The following is a 9,413-nucleotide window of genomic DNA, read 5'->3' as shown; positions in this document are numbered from 1 at the left end:
GAAAAAGCAATGTTAACACAGTAACAACTTGAAGAAACAGAACTTGAGTTATGGGCTAAAGTTTTTCCATGCACAATATTTTCCTTAATCTGGATTCTATGGAGGGGACTTCAGAGGCACTCAGAACCTACTGAAACGAATGCAAAAATGTGTGTGTGTGTGTGTGTGTATTTTTAACAAGAGGTTCCATAAGTTTCATCAAAGAGGTCTGTGACTCCAAAAACATTAAGAGCCACAGGGACAAAGTGTATCCAATGTATCTTTTACATTCTTCCATGTTTTGTAATGAGGAAGAATGAGCAGAAACAGTTTTCTATAAAAATATTTGAGTTACAATTATAGTCATATATGAAGTATATGGTATATGTCATCTTCATTATACAACGTCATTTTGCAAAATTTGAAATCTAAGGAGGTGTAAAAAGAAGAGCAAAAAAGGATAAATGTTCCCACTCACTATATATATATATATATATATATATATATATATATATATACACATATCCATATCTATACATATATATATAATGGATTGCATGATACTGAATATCTGGAACATCATCATTTTGCTGTATTTGAATAAAAGTCTGCCCTGTAACTATGTGGATATGAAAATGTCATATCAGATCTGGGATTAGAATCATAAAATTTTAGAATGGAAGGGATAGTGGTAGAGTCTGAAATTTTGTTCTGGCTTCTAGCACTGACTTTAAGCTCAGAAGATATAAAATAGTTGCTTTATGATTTGTCTCTAAAAGAATAATAATAGTTGAAATGCATTAGGTGCTTACCATATGTTGAACACATGCTTTTATGAATTATCTCATTTATTCTTAAAATAATCTTACCAGATAGATACCATTATACGTCCTATATTACATATAAGGAACTGAGACTTAGGGAAGGTAACTTAACCCAGATAAAACAGGTTGAAGGTGGAAAATGAGAATTCTAACTCAGTCTCCCTCCCTCCAGGGCCGGTTCACTTAATGACCACCTTAAACTGACTCCCTGTTACAACAGAACTTTACTTTATCTGCTTTCAAAAATTTGTATTACCAGAGTTTGACAGAACCAGTCCTATCCCAAGTTGATAAGCACCTATCTTTTGATTAAATACTTCCAGTGAAGGAAATTCTACCACTTTCCTCAATAGCCCACTGTGGAAACAAACTTTTCTGTAAAGGAAACCATTATTGAATGTTTGTGGAAGGTTAACAGTAAAGTGGGCACTGCCTCAAGTATTACACTAGACAATTACTTCCCAGATCATTGACTTTATGAACACAAAAACAAAATGATTGGGATTAATAAGAACAAATGTGGGCAGGATATAAGTGATCATAAAGAGGAGCCCGTGTGTGTGTGTGTGTGTGTGTGTGTGTGTGTCTGTGTGTGTGTGTGTGTGTGTATGCTGTAGGGCATTTTGAAAAATCATTTGACTATTCCTTGATGTAAGTATTTTTTTTCTTGATGTAAATATTTTGGATTGGTGGCAGCAGTCAGGTGTTCAGCTTGGGGCTGCCAGAAAGTAGAGCCTGCCTGACACAAGGACTTACTGAACATACTTTCCTCGGGAGTGTGATTCCAGGGATGGAACAAGCAAAGGATGAAGAATCAGTACAAGGATGGGTTATCAAGCTGGCCACTGATTTAGGTGACTGGCCGCTTAATTCAGCAAGACCAACTACAGAGCTCTTTGTTACACATTTCAAGATCCGTTGTCGGAAGATAAAAAGGGGAGCATTTATCCGTGGGCCCCTATCTCCCATTAGACAAAGATTTATTTGCCACGGGGTGTTTAATCTCTCATGATTCTTTGTGGGTTTTAGTCTACACTGAAACTTCAACCAAGAAGCCTCTGGGTGGGAGGAAAGATGCAAGAGAGGCCTAGAGCGAGGCACTGTCAGACTGTACCTGTATGAAGCTGGCTGGAGCCACTTAGAACTGATTGCTCTTGCAGTGCCTAAAATAGACAGGTAGGCTCCGAGGATTTGAAATGGTACATGGGAGGTGTGAGTTAGAAAGTAACATTATTTTTTCATAGACTCACAGTTTTTCATTTGCTGGCCTCCTTTCCTACATGGACTTTAATGTCCCGTATATCCTATTCACTGGGTCTAGCAGAGGAGTCTCCAGCTTTCATTATCTGTTCATTCTTGTGATGAATATTCATTGAGTGTGTCAGGCTTGTGTAGGGAACTGGGGATAGAAATATGAAAATGATAAAGAGATTCTCTGCTGTCACACAGCCTATGGCATTATCAAGTCTGTGCCTACCACAGTACTAGCACACAGTAGGCATTTTTTTTAAGGGAAGAAAAGAGTCTTCTAATAGAATCAGTAGTAAATGAGTATGAAGTACTATGGAGGTCTTAAATGACCAGAGGGATGTCCCACTAAATAAAACACTCTGTCATCCTTGCAGGAAATCTCTTACCCAATGGCTATAATGGCTTATGTCTGCCCTGGGAGTAAAGACTGTTTACTTTATTATCAATGTACTGACTTGGGATAGGGGAGGCTGAAATTTAGACAGATTTCTGTACTTATCCGTAAGGTGCCTCCTAGGCATAAGAGAACAGTCTGAGGAGCTGGAATCCAGGAGCATCACCAGCAGCGGCAGCAGAGACCACACCTACACGCACCTGGCAATCTTCCCAGGCAGAAGGTGGAAGATGCCCTGTCTCCTTGCCAGCGCTCTTTTCTTGAGCATCCCACTGGCCAAACAACCACCAGCTGACTCTACCCAAAATGCCTGGTTTCAGGAGCCAACTTGTTTCAGCCCTTCCACAGAAGCACTCAGGTGGGAAATACATTGATTCATTAACATCTCGGATACACAGCCGCATCCTGGTGTTGAGAGGAAAATGCCATGCCAGAGACATATTTATATGATAATAAAGTTTTCAATGCCTTCGGAAGATGCTGAAATAAAAATAAAACCAGAATAAAATTATTCAAATGATCACATTTTGGAGGGCACATAAGCTTGCCTAGCCCTGAGAGCGGCTTTCCTCACTGGAGACCCATCTTCTAGCCTTCTGTGACAATGAAGCCCGAGGTTACATCATGCCGATTACCTCTGAATTAGCTGATGTATGGGGAGCTGTCAGTGTTCTTTAGTATTCACATTAAACTCTCCCGGGCAGAGTGACCAGAGCATGCCGGTGCTTTATGGAGCAGTCTAGGCAGCGAGGCTGCTGGAGGCTTTCAAGGGGAACTTTCCACCTGTGGGGAGTACTGGGGCCATTGTGTGATGGCACCAGGGCAGAGGCCCCAGGCTGCGAGCTGGAAGGACAGACAGATAAACTCGACTGGCTCTTCAAGGGGCTCGCTCTAGTGAGGGAGCACGAAATCCCCCAGGAACAACCCCCACCTCGCTCCCCAGAGAGAATTTCGCGGTTCAAAAAGAGCAGGGATTTCTTCTGGAGAATAGCTCTGCAGGCCCAGCGCGCCTCTCGCCCCGGTGCCAATGGTAGGGGTGGAGGAGAAAGCGCCTGGGAGAGCGCATCTGAGGCCACGCGCCTGCTTGTGTGCAGCTTTACCGTACAGATGTGCGTTGCTGTGCGTGGGGGAGTAGCTGGGGAGCGGGAGGCGGGTGCTAAGACTTTCTGGGGAAGAAAGGCAGAAGTGCGAGGATACACAGAGCCGAGACCAGTGTAGGTGTCACTGCACAGAGTGTGGACGTGTGGGTGTGGTCTGCGAGTACTAGGAGGGGTGCGGGCGCGGAAGGTACTGGAACAGGAGTATGACAAGTTGGAGCAGCAACTCAAACCGCAAATGAATCACTCATTCTCTTCAGAGTACCTCTCCTTCATTTCGACAAAAATGTTTAAAACCATTTCGGGTCAGAGAAGGAGGGAAGAAATTGCACCCCGTTACCTTTTTAGTCAAATACCACCCCGTTCTCCACAGGGAATCAGATGACCCCAGGATTCAAACATGTTCAAAGTAGTAGGGAGAAGCCCTGTCGGGGGAGCACATTTGGAATCCAGGCGCAACGTTTGATGGTTTAGTCTTCATGCTACAAACTAACCTTAGGATCTTAGAAAAGCCATTTTAACCTCGACATGCCTCAGTTTCCTCATCTGTTCTCGGAAAGTAACGTGAGCTTGATCCCTGCGCGGGGCCCGTGGTGCTGATCCGGCTGAGAGCGGTGTGTGTGCGCTCCCTGAAGCCGGCACCACGATCTAGGCGAGGCAGGAAGGCACGGCGGTGTTATCCTCGAGCCCCGAGAGACTGGTGGGGGAAGACTCGCGCTCTAAAATTAGTCCAGCTTCCAGGCCCGGCGCCGGGAGAGCCCTCCAGCTCGCCGCGCCTCTCCCACAACCCCCTCCCCGCCCGCCCCCTCTCCCCCCCGCGCGGCGCTCCGAGATCGCGAGTCAGCCCGGACGCCGAGGCTTCTCTCCACCTCGCCCTTTTCGCTCGCGGTTTGGGAGGAGGAGACAGCGAGAGAAAAGCGAGAGGGGGCGACGAGAGAGGGGCTTGGCTGTGCGTCGGCGTCGGCTGTGATGGGGAGCTGGGAGCAGCCAGGCGGCGAGCAGTAGCGGCGGCGGCGGCAGCACGGAGCAGACACGAGAGCCGGCGCTGCTCCCTGCAGGCTGCGCTGTGATCTGGGCTGCGGATTGGGGATCTCGCGCCCCGTCCCCCTCCTCCCGCGGCCGTTCTCCTCCTCCCGGCTCCCCTCCTCCGCCTGCGAACCTCCGAACGCCGAGCGCTTCTGCCCGCGGCTCCAGTCCGGGAGGGCGCGCGGCGGGCACTGCGGCGGCGGCGGCGGCGGCGGCCGGGTGGCCGGCTCGTCTTGGGCTGGAGCGCTTGGAGAGGAAGACCACGGAGGCAGCGCCTGGTGGAGCCGTGAATCGCCGGCGAAGGCAAGGGTGCGTGGGGATTTTAGCGTGATTATTTGGCTGCCGGGTGCACCGGCCGTAGCGCGCCTCCAGGAGCACAGCTCCAGCTGCCGGGTGCAAATGGGCTGCGAGGTGGGCTCGGGGAGGCGAGAGCCGGCGGAGCGCGTGGGGAAACTTTTCACCTTGTAAAGTTCCTGCCTCGGCAAGGCTCCGAGCCGCCGCTGCCGCCGCCGCCAGGAGGGAAGCGAGGCTCGGTCCTGCGGCAGTAGCCGGGAGGTTGGCATGGAGAGTTGGCCAAGTTTGAGGCTGAGGATTTGGGGAGGGCCGCGAGGGGGCTTGCGGATCGGTGCACCTATCCCTGGGTCCCCCAAGCCCCGGCCGCCGGTTGCAGGTGTATGAGAGGATCCAGGCGGCTAGCCTGTTTCGTAGCTGGTGCCTGTCGGGCGCAGCGGGGATGTCCGGATGCCGATGGATGCACTTAGGCGACCTGGAGGCTCAAGTTGGGTCGTTGCTTGGCGAGGCGCAGGGCGGAGCAGGGGGCCCAGACTCCACTTTCGCCGGGGAGGGGAAGGGGTTTCTGGATTGTCTGCCGGTCAGCTCCACGCTTGACTCCGGCTTGCGGGGGTCATGGGCAGGGTGAAATGTTCTGAGAGGCAGTGGCTCTCGGACTGGGGCGACAGCTTTTAACAGAGTGGCGGGGAGGGAGGATTTTTCCTGCTACCTTCACAGGGAGAAGCAAACGGAGCGCCTAGGGAGAGTGCATGATTTTTGGCGGGCGGGCTTGCACGCGTGAAGGTTGCTTGTCTTTGAAAAGAAAGCGGCGCGGGTCTCACCGCCCCGGGGGTGCTTTGCCTCCCTCTCTGGGTCGGGAGGCGGGAACGCGAGGGCGAGCCCGCTCTGCGCTGGGGGCCCCTTCCCGGGAGGGTGTGGATGGACCCCCTAGCCGGGACGAGTGTGGGTGCGGGGCCAGGGCCGGGGCCAGGGCCGGGGCCGGGGCCGGGGTCTGAAGGGGGAGCGGCCAGGAGGCAGCCGAGACGGCGGGGACCGTTTTCGCGCGGCGCGCCATGCGCGCCAGGATTCCGCCAGTGGGGGTCGCTGAGCTAAAGTGCATCCGGCCCCCGGGCGTGCGTGAGCGGCGAGCCCGGGTATTTTTAGCGGTGCTGCGGTCTAGTCCTCCCTCTCCTCTCCCGCTGACTTTTGTCGCGCGTGCTTTCCGAGATGGTGAAACATTGACCTGGATTAGGCTTCGCGGAAAGCAACTTTTATTGTGCACTTTCCCCTGCTCAGCTGTCGTGGGCGGCGGCGGGCTTGGGGCTGTGATGCGGGGGTGGCGGGAGTTTGGCCGTGAGCTGAGGAAGCCTGTAGGGTAGCCTGCGACAAGAGGAAAGGGGGGCACCCCCGGGATGTGTGTGTGTGTGTGTGTGTGTGGTGGTGGTGATGGCATCCTGCGGCTGCAGCTCCTCGTAATAATGGGGGCCAACCGGGCAGTGGAAGGGGTCCCTGAGTGGATGTGAGGAGAGAGCGAGCCTGCGGCGACCGGGCGAGGTCGCCTTGGGGGACTAGGAGAGGCTCCCGGGCCGGAGAGGCCCCTGCGGCCCGGAGCGTGGGCGGTCGGCGGCGGTGGTTGGTGGCGGCGGCGGCTGGCGGCTGGCGGCTGACGGCCTCGGCCTGCCTCGGTGGTCTGCCCCGTCTCACCACCGCCCCGCGCCCACTGGGACTCCGCTTCGGGTTTGGGCGAACCTGCTGCAGCGGGGGCGGGAGGGAGGCGATAGCGGACCGCGCAACTGATTGAAGAGTCCTTTCTCCTCCCCGCCCCCAGACTCTGGCGCGTTTGTTTTCCAAGTTGGATCCCACTTCCATTTACAAGTGTCAGACAAACCCGCGCGAACCTCCCCCACTCACCCCGGCCCCAGCCAGGCGGGAGAGGGGGCGGGGGGCGAGCTGTCTGCGCGGCGCCCGGGGCTGTTCGACGCTCCCACCCAGGGATTGACCAGCCCGGGTTCACCTCGGTGAGTCCTTGTTTAAAAAGATAACACGTAAACAAACCACGAAACCCAGACCACTCCTGACCACTTTATATTCCGCCGCTTTTCTCCAGCTAGCTTCGGACGTATTAATTTTCTGGCCCCAACGCTTGTCTTTAAAAGGCGAGTCGCAGGCGGTGGGAGGAAGGGGGCGGTGGGAGGAAGGGGGCGGGGGAGCAGGCCGACCAGTTCTTCGCGGTGGATTTGGGCTCCCGGCTTTGTTGCTAGGATTAGATTCTCTGATTGCGCCCGGGCCGAGGTAAAATAAATGCAGAGACTGAGAACCGGCCAGAAAGACTGCAGACGACTTTGCCTGGGATCCAGGCGGCAAGTTCAGGTGGTGGAATGGGGAAGCCCGCCATCTAGGAATTGAGGACTTGAGGTGCCCCCTTGTCAGTGTCGACCAAGGACAGCCCAGATTTTGCCTCTACCTTCAGGCACTGAACTTCTTTTAACGTTTGAATGCTGTTCTGGTTTGTGACGTGAAGATTTGAATCTGAGAAGGCAAGGAAGGGAGGGGGTGGAGGAAGAAGAAGGAGGGAGAAGAGGTTGAGAGATGGAGATTCTGCGGAATCCTGGGAATTGCAGAGGCCACTGCTCCTGCTTTTCTTTCTTTCTTTTTTTTTGTTTTTTTCTTTTTTAAGTTCTTATTCCTAAATTGGAGCAGTTGAGCAGTGAGAGAATAAAGAACAGCCAAGAAAACCAGGGCGCCAAGAGACAAAGACAAAAAATGCATAACTTCAGCGCTTTGATGTGCTTTTTTTTTTCCTAATAGGGTTGGAGTGGGGGAAGGGTTTTTAACATTTTACAAGGAGAAAAGTTGTCTCTTAGAATTAAACCGAATGCTGATACTTAATCATGAATCCGTGTGGTTGCCTTTTTGGAACTTGGACAATGAATGGTGCTGGGGCCAGTTTCTATACACAGTGCACTGGGATGAGAAAGTTCCCAGAACTGTCCGGTTATAATGTCTTCATATCTTAACCACACAGAGAACTCCACATGAAAGGCAGCTGACTCAGAGATCAGAAATCAGTGGCTGCTGGGCTGGCTCCATCTCTTGTAGCTGCAGGATTTTCACAGCCAGTGTACCTTGACCAGTGACGGGCTCTCAGCCCCTCGCCCCTGCTCCCCAACCCCCCCGCATTTTATTTATATTTTGGTTCCTGGCAGAGTCATTTTGGGAATTTTTTTAAATAGTCAGGACCCATTCTATCTGTTAACTAGCAATTACAGTTGTGCTGAGCTACTCAAAAATGAAATGAGTAGCAATAAGCAGGGTGGATGCCCACTGACCTGTATGCTATATGGTTATTTTGCCAGCTCACAGCTTTTTGTAAAGCAGCTCTTCAGGCTGCTCGCAGAAGAACATTTTGATGTGTCAGGTTATGTTATCCTTGTTTTCTTCATATGTTGCAGAATGACCTGCTGTAATCTGGTTGATGAATTATGTCAAATAGAAAGAAGTAGGCAATTACCAGTGAGGAGAAGGTATTTAGTCATTACCAGCTGGTCTGAGGGGTGCTCCCAGTGGCTGTTGTGTTATGCTATATTTATAGCTCATAATGCAAATAGGACCAAGGTAGTTTTATCTTACCCTTTGTGGAGTTGGGTGTGGCATTTGATGATACCCCACATCTGTCTGGTTAACTGGTGGGTGGGCTTTTTCCTCTGGGGCCAGAGGGAAAGAATAATATTGGAGGTGGTTTCTTCCATTGTGGGTCATTCGTAGGCTTTTTTCCTCGGGCAGGAGGAGCATTGAGTGGGGATCATCTGATGGGATCAGGTGGGCTGGGCCATTCCGATTGATTTCCTTTGATTGCTGGGGAAGGACTATTGATGAACCCTTGTCTTTGCTGATTGTGACAAACACCAGGGAGGAATGGAAATTTAAAAGAAAGGGATCTGACAGACCTAGAGGGAGGGCCATGTCTCCTGCTTAATTCCTTCCTGCAGAGAAGAGAGCCCCTGATTTCCATAGATGTTAAAGGCAGAAATGCACCCCCTGTGTATATTGCCTTGCTTATTGATAAACTTTTCTGAGATACTTTTCATTCTGTAGTTGTTGAATATGTCATTGTGGGAATCCTTCTACCCAATTGTGGGGGTTGGGTCTGTGTTTTATAAGTTTGTCCTCTTGAGGTTGACCCCAGTGCCTGCTGCCTAAGAGGCACAAATAGATTCTTGTGGCTTAGGTGACTTCCTGGGTGAATACCTTGAGGGTAAATGTCTTTTCTGTGTTTTGGCCAATTTGATTCTACAGGCTTCTCAAACGCACTGATTTTCTGTCAGTTGAAGAGTATCTACTCCTCTAATAAGCTCTTGTCTTTGTTTACATTGCCTCCTTTCCCCCAAATTTCTAAGACTAATTTTAGGACAGTTTGCCTTTCCTTAAAGAAACAAAAATGAAAAGATTCAGCTGAATGCCATAGATTGAATTTATTGAGAACATATTTGACACTTGTCTAGTGGCTTCCAGCCAGTTTCTGGTCAACTAAAATAGTCTGTCAGTTACATGTAACAGTGACAAATGACCATT

General features: G+C 50.9%; 1 protein-coding gene across 1 annotated transcript in view; it reads left to right on the top strand.

The window, feature by feature from the left end:
* The first annotated feature begins 4,491 nt into the window (after window positions 1-4,491).
* The window catches only part of FAT3 (FAT atypical cadherin 3), a 643,793-nt gene continuing 638,871 nt past the window's right edge, over window positions 4,492-9,413 (top strand). Inside the window, exon 1 of the mRNA XM_073887135.1 lies at window positions 4,492-4,880. The gene's annotated coding sequence lies outside the window, so the exon portion shown is untranslated. The remainder of the gene's footprint in view (window positions 4,881-9,413) is intronic.

This window comes from Callorhinus ursinus, unplaced genomic scaffold, assembly GCF_003265705.2.
Source record: "Callorhinus ursinus isolate GAN/ISIS: 27379988/994484 unplaced genomic scaffold, GSC_fseal_2.0 scaffold76, whole genome shotgun sequence".
NCBI lineage: Eukaryota > Metazoa > Chordata > Mammalia > Carnivora > Otariidae > Callorhinus > Callorhinus ursinus.
Note: the sequence above shows the minus strand (reverse complement) of the source record. Positions and strands in the feature narration are given on the sequence as shown.